Below are 21,116 nucleotides of genomic sequence, written 5' to 3' on the forward strand. Positions count from 1 at the left end.
AACTATTGCTTGTAGTAATAATAATCATTATTCCTACCCTGAAGAACTCCAAAATTGAGGACATTTCAAATATCTTTAATGGGTAGGATTTAAGATTTCACTGTATGTTAGTGGCCATATTGAGGGTAAGTACATATTTTCTATCTCAGTTACAAGTGGACAAAGTGTTGTTTTCCAGTAGCAAATTCAGCTATTTTTATAATAATAAATGGCAATCTTTCATTTAGCTATCATGTTTGGATTTCAAGAACTAGTGCATCTGCATAGAATCAGAAATAAGTTTGTATCCAAAGAAAATTATGGTTGATTTCTGACTATAATAACTCTGTGTATGCTTAAATGCAATAACATTTTTTAATTTAGAGCACTTTATTAAGCTCTTAGAAGAAAGATGTTTGAAGAATAACTTCTCATGTTTGATCAGAATGGATCAGACAGGAAATGAAATGGAAGAAGGAAAAAGATGCAAATAAGTCAGAAGTCAGTGCAGGATTTGAAATTGCACTGAACCACAACATGCCTACCTTTTGAGGTATGTTTTACATGATCTCCCTCCTCTCTCTCTTTCTTCCCCCTCTCCCTCTCACCATCCATCTCTCTTTCCCCCCCTCCCCCCTCCTGTGCTGTGTCCAAAACTAAGAACAACATTAAAATGTACCATGAATAAGAGTAATAATTTCCATTAAAATTAAGTATGTTTAATGGATGATATTCAGATATTAGTTTATTTGAGTGCTGCTAATTTTAAACTAACAAAAGACAATAGTGAATCTGAATCATTGCAACAGGAAGGACAATGGCAAGTGACTGTGTCCTTCCTGTAAGAACAATCAATCAGTGGAACAGCATGCCTTCAGATGTTGTGGATGCTCCATCACTGGAAGCTTGTAAGAAGAAACTATCCATTTGTCTGAAATGGTTTAGGGTCTCCTGCTTGAGCAGGAGGCTGAACTAGAAGACCTCCAAGGTCCCTTATGATGATGATGATGAAGAAGAAGAAGAAGATGATGATGAAGATGATGATGGAGGAGGAGGAGGAAGAGGAGGAGGAGGAGAAGCAGTAGTTCTTCGTTTTTATGTCATGGCTTAATTGATAAAGGACTGTCAACCCTGATTTAATGGCAAAAATAAGTAGGTTTCAAGGAAATGTGGATTTCAAAGAAGCAAGAATAAGATGGATTTCAGTAAGGGTGTTCATGTTAGTCTGGGTAAATTAAAAATCTTGCAAATTGTTATAGGAATCTCCCAGCCTTACTCATAATTAGTTAAGGCAGAGCCTCTTAGTAAAACTGTTTTTCCAGATCACTCAGCACCTGGACTCAGTTGTCAAGTGACTTGCCACCAACCTTCTTATCTATCACATCAACATTTATTCCTTCAGTGTTGGTCTCTATCCTTTGTCAAGAGGAAAATGTTGGTTCAATACATAAATCATAGAGATTGTATTCAAGTCAATTTATTGGACCCAGTTCCCACTGATATCAGTGGAAATGTTTGGTCATAATTTACTTGTATCCTGCTGATTTTAGTGAATATCAGGCGTATCTAATTTTCTGTCTAAATCAATATGTTGGGGTGTGTATTTGTGTTTGTGTGTGTGTGTGTGTGTATGTAGATATGTGTGTATGTATGTGTATGTGTGTATGTGTGTGTGTATGTATGTATTTTGTGTCACAACCCCTGGTATGGGAGGAAGTATACTGCTTCCTTTCTCTGTCTATCTGCTCATCACAAGAGACCATCCAGACAGAAAGCCATTATTTTTACTGTTGCCTTTGTTACATTTGTGTTGCATTTGTGCTTTATTTATCAGCACAAATGCAACACGCACACACATAGCATAGCATTTGTGCTGATAAATGCTGGGGCTTACCAGTGCTGGGGCTTACCAGGGGTTGTGACACTATATATAGAATATATAGAATATAGAATATATATATATTCTTGTCAAAGTAGAACATGAAGCAAAAATAACATTAAAGTGGGAAAGAAACAGTTAAATGTAGCAAATAAATAGCCATTGTCTTCCCTAGCATAGGTAGTTCAGCTTTCAGTTTCTTGTTTGGTCCTGACAGTTGCTGAAATTCTTTCCTTTGGCCTTCATCCAAGAATTACCAAGAAAGGTCCTCTGTCATGCTACTTATATTCAGGACAGTAGCCTGGTAGAGATTCAAAGGGATGGTAGAGCAGGATAAAGTTTGGTTTGATCTCCAGCCACTAAATGAAAATTGGTTCTCTGTGTACCTCTTCCTAGCTCATTCTTCTCTTTTATCCTTCGGACTTTTTGAAAAAGATCTTCCTCCAAATCCCAGTCATAACAACATGACTGCAGGAAAATTTTGCAGGCAGTATTTTCTGGAAGTAGTGACTGTGGCAAATTTTCATAGAATGTTTTCTTCAGAATTACAGTCAATCTTATAGCAGGGATAGACCAGTAAGAACACAAGATGAAATAATAGACTAATTATATGGGCTTCCTCCAGTATATAACATGAGATAATTACCTTAAGGCATAGACTTCACTTTGCAGCAGCTTCCTCTGAACACATTTACCCGCTAACCTGAGGCGTTCTCTTCTTAAGTAAAAACTTTAAAGAGTGCAGAACCTGTTTCACGCTGCTAGGATTCAGTGTTGACCCAGATGTTATATTTGGAAGGTAGCTTTTATTACATACAATCAGGGCTGGGCTTCTAAGGGAGAACTCGGAACTAATGTTATGGCTGGTTTGGAGAACCTCCAAATCCCACCCCTGGCTGGCCCCTCCCACTCCAACCCGCTCCTCCCAGGAGTCTCCACATGACCTGTTTTGGATGCGAGGTAAGTGCAGGGCCTGTGCGGAGGCTCGGGGAAGGGGAAATTGGGCCTCCTGGAAGTTCTGGAAGGCCAGAAACGGAGCCCAGTGGAGGCAGTTTTTACCCTTCCAGAGGCTTGAGGAAAACCTCCAGAGCCTGGGAAAGGCAAAAACAGCTCACCCGCCATGGTGCAGGAGGCTGACTAGACCACACACACACATGGCTACGCCCACCCAGCAACTGGGCAGAGAACCTGTTCCTGAAATTTTTGAAGCCCACCGCTGCATACAATGACATATTATTTTGTAATTTGTCATAAGATTTGCTGTTGTTAATAGGATCTTAATTTAAGAACTTTCAGTATTATTTCCTATCGAGCACAGTTGATATTTACAAATTGGCTTGCATTTTTTTTAGGTTATAAGACCTGCAGAAAATATTATATATATATATCACTGCTACCTAAGTTAGCAAACAGTTAAAATATTTGAAGTTTCATGTAAACAACTTCTTGGACTTGCACAATATTTGATGAATAGGTAGGGTGTGTAGTGTCACTTGAAGCCAAGTTCTGCCCAGTGATGTCAGTAACACAGCCTGAGGGCAAAATCTTATCCTAAATACTAAATCCAAAGGGATTATGCAGTCACCTAATCCCATTCACTCTGTTTTATAAAATAGACGAGTTTTATTTACCTTTTTAAAAAGAAATGGCATAGAACTCCTTAGTAAATTGTGTGGTTTTCCGTCATAATTTTTCCAATTAAATACTCTTGTTGTCTGCTGTTGCTGTTCAGCATTGTAAAGACAGTTTTCCCTACCCTTCCACAATTCAGTTGTGTTGCCTGGGACTTCATATGGACTGAAATATGTCTTATCTAGAGGGGAATCAGGTCAGCATCCATGCATTTAAGAAAACCCTTGCTATGTAATGACCATTGCACCGATAAAATAAAGAGCTGCTGAAGCATTTATTGTGGCAGTGGTGAAGGTGAATGGACATTTATGGTGCTAAGATATGAATCTTACTTGTTAAGCAAAATAGCTTTTTTTTTTTTTTTTAGTAATGAAGGATTGTTAAACTGCAGTGGAGAAAAGGATCATACTGCATAATATTTTTCAAGAGATAAATATGTGATAAGTACATTGATATTCTGTAGAGGTATATCAGTGGTGGGTTGCAGGCAGTATGCCCCGGTATGGGTGTGTACGGGAGCACTGGGTACCGTTCCGGTATGGTGCTCTAGAGGGCTCACCTGCCCTCTTTACCTGTATTTGAGCTCTTGGGTGCTTACACACACAGAGAGTATGGCACCTGCACAATGCTCCGCTGAGCAGCTGGAGAATCGTGGAGGCATCGCAGGATGTAAGGATGTATGTGCACGCTGCATGCGTGTGTGTGCTGCGCGCGTTCATGTGGTGGACACCAGGCTCTGTTGCACTGTACCAGTTGCAACATGATCCGGAACCCACCACTGAAGTATATCTATACATATAGGTGTATGTTTGGTGTCTTGTAGCATTAGATGTTCAACATGTTTTCCATTTTTTACACAGGAAAAAATATTTGGAAATAGCAATGTGATTATAATGCAAACAAAAGGTGTATCACAATGGTCATATTGATCTGTCTTAGAAGCTTATGCTGTTTATAGCACTAGCAATAATCATGCAGTTTTTTATACATTTTAACAGCTATTTTAATGGTTATTACCAGACCAGTTGTAAAATTTATTATTTATATAGGGGCTTAACACTATTACACTTAGTGCTATCTATCTGCTTCCTTCTGACATGCCTATGAAGTATTGGTCAACTTTTATATTTATGATAAGAAAACAAAATTCCACACAGGCATATTATTCAGGATTGTTTTGTACTTTTAGATGATATTTAATTTTATTTATAATCCTTATTAAACTCTATACATTAAATCCATATTATTATTCTCCATAGAGCAAATTATTGCTGAAAGACACTGGTTGCTTCGCACTTAGCCCGTGGTAGAAATGTAGTTGAATCATGGGAATTTTCTGTTTTATGCTGTTTCTCTTAGATACCACACTAGCTCTCTGGATCAGAATCATAGGAATATATGTCTAAATATGATAAAAATATAATAATTTGTTATCTGAAAAAGAAAATATACTATGAAACCTGTTTATCACAATGGATTATTCATTTATTTTCAGTAAATACAGTCTTATATATTAGAAGTTCAGTTCTACAACCAATTTATTTATTTTTTTCTTGGCAAATAGATAATAAAGAAAAATAGTTCTCATATATGAAGAGTTTTGTTACTCAAGTATCAGTTGGAGATTTCTCAGCTTAAGGTGAAGGAAACAGCAAAAAATCATCAAAGAAATATGCTGCAATAATAGTCCTGCAAAAACTTCGAAAACTTTCTCTTCTGTCATTTAAAAGCTAAAAGGTATTTTTAAAAAATGTTGAAGAATAATGTTAAAAGTAAGAAACTTTGTATATATGACTTAAAACTTGGTATGTCCTAGTAAAATAGCTGTAAAATCTTCCACTTAATCCGGAAATACTGTATATATCACTTTCATTGACTAAAAAGTCATTTTTAATTCCTAGCAACCATTTCAGTGGTGGATTCCTACCAGTTCAGCCCGGTTCGGCTGAACCTGTAGTGGCATGCTGGCCCAGGTCTCAGAACTAGCAGCGGTCCAGGCTGGCCACGCCTCCGAATCGGTTTCCCAGTCGCTGCAGTTGCCGCCACCATCTTGTTTTTTAGTTCTGTGCTTGCGCAGAATGATTTCTATTGAACTGTGCAGGTGTACACAGGGCGCATCAAGCATACCCACGAGCAAACTGGCAGTAATGCCAGCTAGAAGCCACCCCAGAACCATTTAGATACAAGGAAATAACATTTCTGGGGAAAGGTTGTAGCAAGCAATAGGCTAAGCATTAAATTCCCATATTCCCACTTTTCCAGAGTTGCTCTGCAACTTTAATCTGGACAGGAAAAAAGCAATTTAATTGCAAAAAATAGCAATGATGATACAGGTGGACTGGAGTTTAGGGTGGCAATTGTAAGATGTGCCAATTGTAAGATGTGTTGGTCATTCAGTGGGAAATAGTGAGAGTCATAGGTAAGGAGTGCAGGAGTGCTGCAGGGGGGCGGGGGAGGCCTTAACAAGCCTGGCACAGGCACACACAAACCGGGGTACAGGAGTGCCACAGTGTGATAAATGCAGGGAGACCAAGAAAAGGAGGGCATGGAGCAATGTAGGCAGAGGGATACTGAAGGTATAATCCATGTGTGCACAGGAAAGTTGAGGGAAGGAAGACGCAAGTTGGTGCTAGAACAGGAAGACTGAAGGAGGTTGGTGTGGTGCACAGGTAGGCTTGGTGGATCTAACCTTTGCTGCCTTTGACTTTGCTTGTGAAAAGCTGACAGGGAAGATCCTAAACGGTGGCCATATGATTGTGGGATGCTGCAACTGTTGCAAATAGGAATTGGTTGCCAAGTGCTTGAATCATAATCATGTCACTTAAGGGAAAGATGCAACAGTCAGAACTTTGAGAACTGATTATATGTTCCGTTTGTTCAGTGCCCTTTCAACTTTAGACAGTTGCTGAACAGGTGGTCAATAAGTGATGACTACCCATATCTAATGCATATATGATATGAATTAAATATTTTAGAAAAGATAGGCTGCTAAGTTTTGCACTATCTCATTCATATTAAGAAAAGGTATGAGATAGAAAGATAGTCATTTCAAAAGATTACCATATGTTATATCATGTTCTGAATATAAATTGAGATTAGCTAATCATTGCTTTTCTTGAGAGTCTGGGCCATCAGAATGTTTTTTATAACAGGACAATAGTTCTCAAATAATGACTTCCATATGATGAGTAGCTTTGTTTGTCCTGTTTTTACTTTTCTCTTTTCTTTAAAGATCTCTGATACAGTGACAAAGGAGTCTGGCTGCATCCAGTTAGACCTTATGGGCTGATAAAGCTTATAGTCAAAGCTGAGCAATATTCAAAAACAAACACATATTTTATCATTTGTGCATCTCACTTCCACCAATCTAATTCCTCCCACTCCAAAATTAACTAGAAATTTAAATAGATGTTCAGTTGTTCAGTAGCAGCCTAAAAACCCAGATCACTTCTAAACAGTTGCAAAGCACTGAAGCAGTTGCAATGGAAAAGGCCTATTGCTTTCTCTTTGAAGTGTTTCTCCTACAGCCTTTCCTTCCTTCCTTCCTTCCTTCCTTCCCGAATTATATTCTGGATGTAATCATACTGTGTAAATAAAAAAATTATCCCAAACAGATAACTCTCAATATATGAAACATTAAATCATTCTGTGACACCATTCTTACTATTGTTTCCTTAGTTCTAAGCAACAGCTAATGCTGATCTGTGTCCCCATTGGATGAGAGGCTGAGTATTGATCTAAAAATTGATTGAAACAGGTCTCACAAACATGCCCACATTGAACAATTCTCTGCTCTTACTGGTGATGTAGCAATTCTATCTTGCTATGTATTTGTGTTTCTAGTTTCTCTTATATAGGCAACTGACTATTTGAGATTAGGCAGAGATACTTTATTTTTAATTTTTTTGAAAAATTGCCAACATTTGTAAATGGTATTATCATTAAAAAAATTATTGTAAGAAACTGTTTGTTACAACTCTTCAAATCTGAAAATTCAATTGGAGTTTCATAGTTGCCTTATAATTATTACGTCTATAAGTACACATTGAATTACAATCTGCTTATCTACCAAAGATGTGGGATTTTTTTCCTTTTATTGAATATTGGTGTGCTTTCCTGTGCTTTAATGTAACTTCTTTCTAAACCTCCTAAATTCCTGTGAGCTCAAGTTTCCTAAATGGAGTGTTTATTTCTGGTGGCAGTAGATTTATTGCCACTTCTGTAATTCCTGAGCTTCGGTTTTGCGGGGCTGGCCCTAATTTGTGTATTCATCTGAAATTCCTTTTGAAAATGGGAGAAAGGAGTAAATTTAGTTTTATCTGCATTAAATCTGATCAAACTCAGGTGTGTAAGTCAGCCACATGCCATTCTCTGTATAATTTGTGAAACATTATCACTGGTGGTTCATCATAAAAGCCACTCTTAGCCTCTCAGCTAAGTAATCGGTTTTGTAAAAATTCCCTCTTATGTTATTTTATTGAAGTCTGTTTAAGAGTCAGGAAGAAAATAATAGTGGAGTGAAGCAGTTAAAACTCTTTAACCATAAGTGACGCTTCCTTACATCTTGTTAAGTCATAAACAGCAACACAATTCAAGCAACTTCTTTCAGAATTAATTTCTTTCCTTATAGTTACTCACTTTACAAACTATACCTGAACAATAACAAAAAAATCAATAGAGATGTGACTTAAAGCTTATTTACTTTCATTGTAATTAATGGATAGATTGTCCATAAATTTCATCGGAATGTAATGTATATTCATCATTTAAAAAATCACTTTCTAATTAATTTACTCTGCTAAGATAATCCATTTTATTTAAATCCTTTGCTTTCTATTTGGTTTGTGTGTGTCTGTCTCTATCTTTTGATGCAGTTTTTCACCTTTCACTTCAGTTTAATCACTTCATCTCTAACATTTTAGCTTTACATCTTGTTAAATGCTGTTTGCATTTTAACTTCTTTATTGTCTTTTCCTACAGTCCATTTAAACAAGATTCTTAGCTTCCTGTCTCACTCAGTGTATTCATCAGTATAGCATGTTTTAGAAGAATTCCTAAGATAGCAGCTCACTGAGAAATATTGATATAAAAATCTAAAAATTGCCCTTGTTTTGCCCCCCAAATATATACATATGTACATGTTTGTGGTGTGTGTGTGTGTATGAGAGAGAGAGAAAGAGAGAGAGAGAGAGAGAGACAGAGAGACAGAGAGACAGAGAGAGACAGAGAGACAGAGAGAGACAGAGAGACAGAGACAGAGATAGCCAAGAAAATAAATAAATGGATCATCCAAAAAATCAATGCAGAATTCTTATTTAAGGCACAAATGACCAGGGTCAAATTATCCTACTTCCAACACATTATGCAAAGACCCAGCTCTCTGGAAAAGGCTTTTAATACTTAGAAAGGTACAAAGAAAAACAGCAAGAGAATGACAGGAGCAAGGTGGATGGATTCAGTTATGGTAGTGAGGAGTAGACCCTTGGAAAACCTGTAAGATCATGTTAGGATAGATCATGCAGAAAATCCATCTATTGTTTTTCATTTCAAATAACAGAAAGATCTTAATTTTCTCCACCGCAGATGCTCTGCTCATTGAGATTTAATAGCACATTCTTTTCCTTTGTTTGCCTTCTTTCTCCTAATAATGAAATTCCTGTAATATTAAGTATATACACTTCTGTAATGGGAAAAGGAAGCCCCTTCAGTACGAATTTTGAAGTTAGTTCTGGGGATTCACAGAGAAAGCTTCAAAAGCTCCAGCTTGACCCCTAAGTCAACAGTTTCTTCTCAGACACATATAATTAATCAACTTTGAAAACATCCCAGTGTTTATATTCATGTTACAAACATTTAACTTGTTTGTTTAGTTGTATTTGACTTACTTGTTTTGTTATTTTTAACATTTCCTACATGGGCTTCGTTTATTCAATGATTCAACACTATTCTTGGGGGGTTTTTCCTCCCCAGACAAACCTTTAAAATGGTTAAAATGTTAAACTGTGTAAATAGACATATATAATTATTTTAGATTTGCAAATTTTAATATATTACCCCTAACCCTAAAATTAAAGTTTTACCATTAGACAGTGCTTAGTAACATACAACATAAACTTTTTCTACAGCTTGAATAATTTTATCTGATTTGTATAACACAAATCATATTCTAAATTTATTGATTTATAATTGATTATTCATAATAATCAAATTATAATCAAATTTATATAGTTGCCCATCTAACTAAAAGCGATTCTGTGTGGCACTCAGCAAAAAACCCAAATCTACAGAAAGGATTCTAGAGCCTGTTGTGTGAAGGGAAGGTTCCCATTTTGATCACAGTAAAGGGGTTGAAGAGATAGACTTCATTTCCCAGTAAGAGGTCCTAGTCTTATAATTATTTAAAGAAAAACAAGTTAACACAGCTAGCTGTTGCAAGTATTAAACAAATCTCTTGTTGGGCCTAGGGATATAATCCAATCAGTGTTGAGTACTTTCACGTCCTGTTGATTTCAGTCAGGGAATTAAGCATGGGTTTTAATTGCTCCCATGAAAGTCAAGAAGAATTAACATGATTTAATGTTGTTGGACACTATTGTTTCTAGTTTGATTGCTTTTAGTAGTTATAAATAAATTTTATGGCTTGAGACATATAAGACTGTTTTCAAAATAGTCACACTAAAATCATGTGATATCTGACAGAAACAAAGTCTTGGTAGATTTATTACTGCTTTCAAAAACTTATCAAAGCAAAATGACTTTTGTATAAAGTACTTAAACCTTGCTTTCATTTGTTTTAATTGAATGTGGAAGTAAAATATCTGGAGATAATATGTTCATTTTTATCTGTCACACAAAGAACAAGCTTAGATGTGATGAAATGGATCCAATTACTTATGCTGACTGTTAGATAAACAGAAGAAAACCTCTGATGACATTAGTTGAAGTTTTGTTCCCAAAGTTAATTTCAGAAAACTCTTTCTTTGTAGTCAGACCTTTAATCCTCGATAGATGTTATAATAATACTTAAATCAGCTCTACAAGTCTGAGAAATAGCAGTCCATGCATCAGGCACTGAATTTTCACTTCACTATTTATTTTAAATGTTATTTTATTTACAGTGCAATCATAAACATGTCTGTTAGCAAGTATGACCTACTGAATCCAGGGGGGATTATTCTTTGGCAGCTCATAATTCTGTTCATTTGGTTGTAATTTAATTTTAAGACACTTAATTTTTTTAGCAATAGCACTTAACATTTAGACTTATATACTGTTCTGTAGTGCTTTACAGCACTCTTTTATGTGGTTTACAGTGTTGCCCTCAACAATCTGAGTCCTCATTTTACTGACCTCAGAAGGATGGAAGACTGAGCCAATCTTGAGCCAATTAGGATCATCTTTTTTAAAAATGATTAATTTTAACTTTTTAATTATATTTTACTTTTTTGTTACGGTATTTCATATTTTGCAAGAAAATACTGTATTTTCCATAAAACTGAGAGACTCAATATCTACATTAAACTTCTAATTGTCAATAATAAGTAATTCAGAACTCTTTTTTTGTCTACCCACTCTAAGCATTACTGAATTTGAATATTATCCAATTAATAAACAAAAATAATTGCATTTTTTTAAAGTCACATAAAAAGTGTTTCATTTTCTTACAGATTATATTTTATTTATCAATTTATCTCCTGCTTTATTACTTTTACAAATAACTCAGTATGAAAAACACACACAATATTATCTCCTATTTTCTCCATAACAATAACCCTGCGAGGTGAGGGGAAGTGGGCTAAGAGAGACTGACTGACCCAGAGTCAGCACAGTCTGTGCTTCTAACCTGGTGCCTTAACTAGTTTTATCTACTTTTGAGAATAGATATCTAATTAAAATTAATTCAAAATCACAATGATTATAATTATTATTGTATTGCATCCATGTGTTTATCTCAATTCAATCCTCATATAAAATCTGCAAGACATATTAGGTTGAAAGAATTTAGACATGTTAAATACAAGAATTTAAACATCAGGGTGTTTTTTTTTTGTTTTTTTTACTTTTTACCTCTAAAATTTCATATAGGCTGAATAGAAAATAAAAAAAACCACCTTCAAGTACATAGTTGGCACTTGCAGGTAATCTTCAATTTATGACCACTGTTCAAAAGTGTGAACTGGGAGACTTATAAACAGTCCGTGAAATTGTGGCCATTGCAGTGTCCCAACAGTCACATGATCACAATCCAGTGATCATGGGATTTCCATTTGGAATCTTCCCTGCCAGCTTCCCACAAGCAAAGTCAAAGGGGAAAGGTTACAAGGCACTTCTATAAGTTACTTCCACCACTTTTTCTCCCAAGAAACTCCATAACAGAGACTGCATACTTTGTAGTGCTCCCTCTCCAACCCATCTTGTATAGTGCATCCCTGCCCACCTGCACTCTAGTGTGTGTCCACCCACAATTACACACCTGTCTGCACTCTCTAGGACTGGTCCATGGTCTCTGCCAGCCTGCCTGTACTCCTTAGCACCTACTCATGGCATTTTCTGGCTTGCCTGTGCTTCCTAGCATCTGCCTGTAGCACTGACCTTAGCACTCCCCATTTCCCCAGCACCTACAAATCCTTGAAACTCCTTGTTTGGGAGTCACATCTCTTCCTGCTTAATGACCTGCACAGTCCTGGAATTATGACAGCAACTGGGACCTATCATCACCAAGTGATGCAGTCACATGATATGCTTTATGATGCATAACAGTAATTGCAATCTGGGAACCAATTACAAATTGGTTTATATGTACAATATCAAGAGTTGCTTTCATACCTAGCTATATAATGTGTTGTCGCTCTTCTATCTGTCGCTTTTCCACTCCTATATCAATTTCCTACCTTTTTTCTGATTTGAGGCTGATCATAATTTATTATTTGAACCATGAGTAAAACTATATTATTAACATTGTTATTGTTATGTTATGTCTTTTCTCTAAAAATGTAGGTATCATATATGGAAAATATTCCTTGCAACCATAATTAGATTAGGCTAAGACAAAGTGACTCACTCTGGAGCTATATAATGTAATGAGAACTTTGGTCTTTGTAGTTTGTCTGGAACCTAATCAATAATATATCCTGGCAATTGCCTAATGTAGAATGTGAGAAACAAGATCTGAACAAAAAATTCCTCAGGTATAAGTTACCTTGTAGTTCAGCAACAGAAGTTGAATGACTAGAGTATTATTATGTTGTCTTAAACACCAGTGATGCAATGTTATTTTTTATTCATTTTACTAGGTTAAAGTGGGACATGAAATTACAATTGGAACAGGAGCCAAGAAGAAAATAGCAAAACGGAATGCATCTGAAGCTATGTTATTACAGCTTGGCTATAAAGCCTCTTCCTCTACTTAAAGAACAGCCAGAAACGGTAAGGGTTTGTTCAACTAGAAGAAGAGAAATGCCATTGTCTCATGCTTCTTTAATATTTGTTTTCTAAATATACTTAGTCCAATTGCTGGTACAGTTATTTGTGATCTTCCCAGCCAGTTTCTGATAAGCAAAATAAATTGGTGAAGTTGGATTCGCTTAATGATCTCATAATTTTCTTAAACAGCACACTAAAATGACTGTAAAATCAATCCAGTCATGTGATGATTCATTTCATGACTGCATTGCTTAGCAAATAAAATTTTGGCCCCAATTGTGGTGATAAGTAATGAGTACCTGTGTGGTTATTGCTTTCTGTTCATGTATGGCCCTCTTCTAATCATCTGGTTGACTACTGGGAGAAAAGGGATGGAAGAAGCACACACCACTCAATGTTCTCATTGAACAATCTGGTATTCTTATTTTCAAAGCATCTCACCTCCTATGTGTACATAAATAATATTTAATAGTAATTGTATTATTTTGTATCATGCACATTTTATGTTCCTCTTATTTATATTTATCAGCTAGGGGATGAAATGGTCAAAATGTTTGCTATCCAGAATCAAAAAGTTAGTGAAATATTTGTATTCATTCATTTTTACATCAGCTCTGTAATATAGATAGATAGATAGATAGATAGATAGATAGATAGATAGATAGATAGATAGATAGATAGATAGATAGATAGATAGATAGATAGATAGATAGATAGAGATAGAGAGATAGAGAGATAGAGAGATAGAGAGATATAGATTGATATAAGATGAAATAATGCAAATGAAGTAATAATCTTTTTTAAAAATGCAATCATTTTGATATTTTAATAAAAATAATCATTTCAACAAAATTATAGATAAGGCTAATTTGTCCAGAATCAATTTCAAATGGTGAGCATGTTTCCCCAAATTTGAACATGTGACTATAGGAACAAGAGTTGTAAGTGCAAGGATTGATCATACGTCACTTTTGCAGTGCCATTTGTTACTCGGAATAGTCACTAAATGAATGGTTGTAAGTCAAGGACTACCTGTAGTATAAAAGTACTATAAAAATCAATGGCAAAATACAAGTGACTCTTGCCACCATTGGTTTGTGCCACTAATGTTTTGGAAGAAATAGAATTGAAAGAATTTTAGAAAGTTTATTCAAGCTACCCCTCAGAGGTTTAACCATCTTGTTTACTAATCTAAGGACTATATCTTTTTTCATGCTCTTTACCCTTGTTATTCAGCAGCGCTCTAGACAAAATCTTCTAGGACTGTTCTTCCAATAATTCATCACAGATAGTTCTGTTTGTTCTGCAAATTTCATTGTTTTTCAAAATAAAGTTGTAGTCATTAAAAATATGAAAGGCATGTAGTTTTACTGTCGTTCAGTAAGGCTCTGCAACAGTTTCTGGGACATTTGAGCATGATTTATCTATGTAAAATATTCTAACATCTCTGAAAATGTCATCGTAACCTGATAAGAAGCAGCTCTATAACTATTTCTTTAGGTTTTTTCCCATGCTAGATTATAAAAGCGTAGACTATGGTTTTCAAGTTATGAGATTGGTTGGAATGAACTGAGCCAAGACCAAGGCATAGTGGGCAGTTTTCCCAACTAAGAGTTCTGCTTTGAAGCAGGTCAGGCTGTCCTTATAGAGTCCTACTGTTCTAGTATCTGTTCTGTCTCATTCCAGTTTTTGAAAAGTAGCCATTTCTTTATTCAAAGCCCCAAATCTAGCTTTTGGTTTGACAGCTTATTCAGCTCTGCAATGGAAAAAAACCAGACATTTTCATATCAATATTTAATTGAAATATTTTATCAATATTTATCTCAGTGGAGAAGAAGAAAAAGTGCATACATTCTCCCTCTCCAGCTTACAAAATGTATTGGGACAAATATATAAATACTGAGAATTATACAATATACTGTATACCAAATATTATATTCTATGGATATTCCACAGTTGGTATTAGATTTCTGGAAGACTTTATCTTTAGAGAAATCTCTATCTCAGGGCAATGTTTGCATGACCCAATCACATCTCATTACTTATGAATATGGCAGCATATGAGTTTTTGCACTAAAACAATATTTGCAGGCAGGCAGGCAGCAGTGGGTACAGAAGGAAGTACAAATGGAAGAACTGATAAAAGACTGCAATCTATACAAAAGCCCACAACTCTCTCACTCTGGCTGACTGTCCAGCCCATCACTCATCCTACTCTTCCTCTATTCATCATGAGCTCCTCCATGAGTTTTTCCCCTTGTCCTTTTCCCAATTTGGCCACACAAATCGGAAGGCAAGCTGCCAGTACCATCCAACTTTCAGGCTAATGTCCACAAAATATTCTATAAACCAGATGTATTCTTCTGGCAAGAAAGAAGAATTTTTATTACAGAAGAAAAGCAACAGCAAATGTGACAGATGTAACATACCACAAGCCCCACAAGGAGCATAAGGTAATCCCATATAAGCAGAAAGGGAGGAAACAAAACACACACAAGTATCTTAGGATATATCCCTAGCACCAGGAACTCTAAAACAGAAGGGTCATCATCATGGCCTTGCTCCCATCACGTATGCTGGATGCAAGCAGTTCCCCAAACAGTGTTATTTGGAGCCTTGTTGTTTGTTTACATTTAGAAGTATATTGCAGAGTTTGTAAGTATTTTCACAGCTTAGGTGTGAAGAGTCCCTGCCAAGATTTTTTGGGAATTATTGATTGTAAGTAAATGCCTGCAGAAAGAGTATTGTATTTGCAAGCTGTGTGATGTAGCAATGGCTAGCTTTTCCTGGGAGCCAATAAGCATTAGGGATATATGCTCAGTGGCTATCAAGAGTGAATTTTAAAATGAATATCCTGGCTTTTCTGGCCACTCCTCCCAATCCTTTTTCTTACAGGGCTGAATATCTAAGTTGGGCAAGTGGAGGAAAACTTTAACTAAAAACAAATCCAGGACTTTTTAAATCAAATGGTCTACAACCGACTGGATTGGAGAATTCCCACAAAACATTAACTCTAATTAAGCCTGTCATGGGAACACAGCAAGAATAAACAGTTTGTGGTTACTTATACAAGAGGTAATTATCTAGAGGAACTACTTTTATCTGTAAAACAAGACAAATTGTATTCCATGCACACATTTCTCAGTTAGCATTCTGGCACAGGGAAGAATAGTATTTTAAGTAGAAAATTTGTGGGCAATAGGTAAGCTGTTCCCCTCTGCTATTTCTCTGTAACAGTGATTGGTTTGGGTTCCCCTTAGCTGACCTTATTTATGGTTGCAGAACTGTGGAGAGAGATTGTGATGAAGAATTCTTGGGTGGAGAGAAATATCCAGGCAGATTTTGAGATTCCCACAAGATCACCTTGCCTTTTAGTGTGGCAACTTACCGAGTATGAAGAATAGTATGTGAAAGATATTGTGATAGAAAATTGCAGATGTTAAGGAACTGTTTAGGAGAAAAAAACGCAAATGTTGGAAATGAGAAGGAATTTGCATTAGAATTAAAGGAGAGTATGAACGTGGAGTGAAATAGAGAGAAGGGAAGATACAAAAGATGGAGTACTATTTCAATAGTGTTCTGACATTGACATTAGTCTTAACTTTCTCTCTAGTTGCTAGCAGTCCCCATTCTGTACTACCCAGCTGATGCTACTCTTCATCTAACACTGGGTACTACTCATTTCTTAACAGGGGACTGTTCTTCTCAGTCTGTGCTCTGCCAGATCATTTCTACCATATAATTAACTTCCTTCACATTCCACCAGCCTTGAACCTTTTCAAGATGACACATTTTTCAAGTTTCAGCAACTTCTGACATTCTATTGAATAACAGACTTAGAGGGAGGAAAATTCACTTCCTTTGACAATGGTGGACTTGAGATTTGTTTTCATAGAGAAATGCTGGTATATTTCTGGGTTTCTTATTGCTTGATACAAAACTCTCTTGGAGCTAGAAATGGAGATAGAAATGGAACCTGTTCTTTTAAGACCTTCGCTCTGTCCAACACTGAAGAGCATTCTTTTAAAATGCCCCTACTGTTGTTCTTCCATCACTGTGAAAAAGGACAATTTCAATAATGGATGTGCTTGGGTCTCTGATTACCGCAGTCAAAACCATTAACTTGTTTTATGGGAATCATCTTATGGAGCTTATTTCACTTTTATTATTACATCTTATCAGATTGGTCAGAGATGTTTCTCAAGGTGAACAACCACAAATTTTGTGTTGTTACTTGTAGCATTCTGATGTATGGCTCTATTATAAATAGGATATTTTTATTTTAAATCTGTGCCACTAATATAAATATATACAGTATAAAAGCTGATGTAATAAAGATCAGTTGTGTTATATTCAAACCTTCCCTGTTTAAAGTTATGAATGATATTAGAAGCCTAGGATTATATCTAGATAGCAATAAAATAATAAATAATTTGAGAGAAACCAGTTGGTAGTAGAAACATGTTGTTATGTTTTTTCTCCAAACATTTTTAGAAATTAAAACAAAAAGTATTTTAATGATTTTATTAGAAAAATGTTGAGACAGATATGCAAATTTTAGTGCAATTGAAAACCATTTTAGTAATGAAAAAAGCTAAACTAATAATTTCTTTGTATCATTACCCAATAAAAAATAATGCAACTAATTCCAAATAATGTATTTTCAGTCAGACAACCAAGTATATCAAGTAAGTTAACTTTTGAACATTAAAATAATGATTGAACATAATTCACCAAGCTTGTTGGAATGTATTTTTTTTTCTATATGCATTAGGAATAAATTCTGTGCACATCTAAAATGTTCATGTGAAAATCAAAACCATGGAAAACCTTTTATTTCAAAACACTTGTTTTTCTTCGTAACTCATTTATTACTCTGGACTTATGCATGAAACCAGGAACTTTGTTCCTTAGGAGTCCATCTGCTCCTGCTGTTTGTTCACCATCTGAAATCATAATCATCTGTTTGTGACACACTAATCATTTTCACAGTAACTAATTGTGATGTCACAAACAGATGATTATGATTTCAGGTGGTGAACAACCAGCAGGAACTAATGAACTTCGAAGGAACAAAGAAGAAAAAGCATGAGGATAACAGATATTCATGTCATAGTTGAGGTTTTTTTTATTTTACAAATTCAAGTTTGCATGAATATAGTTATTTCTGGTCTTTGGACAGCACCAGGTAGAAAAACATGTCAAAACATTTTTATTCCCTAGTTGACTAAATCTCCCAGAAACACATTGTCATTTACTTCATTTTTTTGCATAAACAAAATACACCAAGACAGATTCTGTGAAATGCAGCATACTTGCAAGTACTTTATGTGAAATGAGAACCACATTTATAGACCTTATGTTGAATAATTTTGTGAATTCTTTCTTGCATATCTCCACATGTTTCTTTTGATCGAGGGACAGGGAATGTTAGTTGAGCCTTCCTATGGCTAATGTAACACTTGTGAATTTTCCATGAATGATAAGTACAAGCATGTAAGATTGAATAAAATGCCTTCCTTATATTTCATATCTGCTAAAATCTGATCTGGTACTTAGGAAAGTAATTGTTTTATGAGTTGATATACTGTACATTTTTACTATGTCTAAAGTTTTATAGGACACTGAGTTGCATTGTGTTTTACTAATTTGACTTTTATTTTTTAAAGTGTGTGCATTTTTTCCTTGGATTCCTCAATGTGCCAAAAATCATATTTAACACAAATCCCATAATTGTCAAAAACAAATGACAAAGGAATCAGCATCTCTGCACTTTGATGCTTTGTTGGGCAAGATAGGAATATTCTCTTAAATTCCTCAACAGTGGTATCCCTAAAACATTTTCCTGGTTATGAGGAGCTTTATAATTTCATTTTCATTACGTTTAGTTTAGTTTAGTGTCATTGCACCTTGTACAATGAATTAAATTAATTAAATTAAATTATTACTTATTTTTGTTAAGTGATACTGTCCATCTACTTTGCTTATTCCCAGCGCATATGTTTTCAAAATCTCTTTTTATTGTCTAGGTTCATGCTCTACAGTGAGTCATGTTCAGAATTTATAGTATTACCTTAGTATTGGTATCAGCATTTTTCACAATGTTCTCATTTTTCTCAAGGAATTGTTTTACTTTATGAAGTTGCTGGACAACTTTTGAGAACAGAAAAAGAATATTGATCTCTGCTTCTTTAACTTTGTTACCCAGAAATTGTTGAGTTTGACTATGTTGTTGAAAATTATGTACACTTGATATTTTTATGTATGTTTATGGACTTCTCTTTTTTCTTTGCATTTACAAAAGAATTCAGCAAAAATTTCCCAAATTTTTTAATAAAACTACAATGTTTCAACTCAAAGGAATTACAACTTTTTTTCCAGAATAAACCTTTACAACTATTGATAGGTGAATATTTTTAATTTTTCTCAGTAGCATTTTCTAGAAAGTGCAATAATTGGAATTAATTAATTTGTTTCATTTATGTTTTTATTTATAGCCATATTAAGCTATTTGTTCACTTATCATTGGCTTTGTCAGCAATGTCCATCATCAAGGTTAAGAAACTGGTCATCTGTCATAGGAGAGATAAGATTGCCCTTTGATAGCATTAAGAAAAACATCAATTTCCTACTCCTGGCCTAAGGCTAATTGTGAACAGATGGAAAATATTTTGGAGAATCTGAAGGTTGTCAATTTATATTTTCATTAAAGTTTGCTATCATATCTTTCTGTTACTATAAAGGCGTGTACATAAACATTTCATGGTCTTCTTTTTAGTTTCTTTCCTTGAGCTGAAGAGATTTTTCTTTCTGGGATTAAAAATGGGAGTATCATTATGAATATTGCTTAGTATTGCTTAGTATCTATTATGCTTAATATCTATTTTTGCACTGAATCCTCCATTTATGGCCAGGTTTTTGTGGCCCATAATACATTTTCAAGTGATGATGCAAATATATTGTCAATGAAAGCATTTTATGATACTTAACTGTAATTTATCGTTGCTGTTATTCACACTTCTGAGTTTCCATCTATGTTTCTGATTCCATTAGCTGTGTGTCTTTATTCTCCTTTTAGGAAATATAATTAAATAATATACAAGGATAGTGTTCCAAGATGTATTTTTAATTAAGTTACAATTTCAGTTAGCAGATTTATTTTCATAGGTGAGTTCAGGGATTCGGAGCATTTAGTTGTGACTTCTTTATTCTTGATCCATTAAAACCTAAAGAATCAGGTACTTCTTGATTGATTGATTGATTGATTGATTGATTGATTGATTGATCAAACTTACATACCACCCATCTTAGTCTCAGAGTGACTCTGGACAGTGTACAGGTATCCATGGATTGTGTGTGTGTGTGTGTGTGTGTGTGTGTGTTCCATTGTTACCTATACACGTACACATCTATCTATCTATCTATCTATCTATCTATCTATCTATCTATCTATCTATCATCTATCTATCATCTATCTATCTATATCTGTCTGTCTTCTGTCTGTTTGTCTGTCTGTCTGTCTGTCTATAATATATCTATGTCTCCAGTTAAGCAGATAGGTGTGTGTTTTGACCCCCCGGCCTGTGAATACACCAGAACACAGGCTTGGCTGTTTGCCACTGTGCAATTACTGAGATAACGAATCCTTTGGTTGAGGGCCCAGGCAACTCACGTTCAATACAGTACTTCTGCAGCAACCCAGATAATTCAAACGAAGCAACACAGATAATCCACACGAACAGACACGGCTAGAATACACGGATAGATTTTATTAACTACTAATTCGAACGGTTGTTTCCTGCAAATGTCCCCTCCCAACGCCTCACCTATAATCTCTCTTGGGAGGGGCCAATCACCAACCACCTGTGCTTAATCATCTTCTGTGAGTCTGCCTACAGAGTTGCTGCTTCCGTTTCTCAGCCCTTCTCAATCTAGCATCAGGGACAAACTGCCTTTGATCCTCCCCACTGCTCCATGCCTCAGGAGCCTCCTGGTGGCTAACCAACCTCTCTGGTCCCTGCTCTGAGTCTGAAGTCTGCCCAGGGTCCTCCACATCTTCCATGGCAGACTCATATGGTTCCTTGCTATCCGAGTCCATCAGCAGCTCAACCGGATCCTGCTGGGCCACAGCAGGTATGCATATTCTTTATTGGTTGAAAACCAATTCTTTTAAGAGAGGTGCAGGGCGGTATATTGGGCTCTA

At 35.5% G+C, this 21,116-nt stretch overlaps 1 protein-coding gene and 1 long non-coding RNA gene across 3 annotated transcripts in view; one reads left to right on the top strand and one right to left on the bottom strand.

Annotated features, from left to right (window-relative positions):
- Positions 1-21,116, bottom strand: part of GDAP1 (ganglioside induced differentiation associated protein 1) — a 357,570-nt gene that overhangs the window by 226,773 nt on the left and 109,681 nt on the right. The window lies entirely within an intron of this gene.
- Positions 1-21,116, top strand: part of LOC106538605 (uncharacterized) — a 175,764-nt gene that overhangs the window by 21,984 nt on the left and 132,664 nt on the right. For both annotated transcript variants that reach the window (XR_015695623.1, XR_015695622.1), the window contains exon 2: positions 12,784-12,916. This is a non-coding gene — a long non-coding RNA (uncharacterized LOC106538605). The remainder of the gene's footprint in view (positions 1-12,783; positions 12,917-21,116) is intronic.

The sequence above is a fragment of the Thamnophis sirtalis genome, unplaced genomic scaffold, assembly GCF_051295495.1.
Source record: "Thamnophis sirtalis isolate CommonGarterSnake01/CBP01778 unplaced genomic scaffold, rThaSir2_p1.2 scaffold_2, whole genome shotgun sequence".
Classification (NCBI taxonomy): domain Eukaryota; kingdom Metazoa; phylum Chordata; class Lepidosauria; order Squamata; family Natricidae; genus Thamnophis; species Thamnophis sirtalis.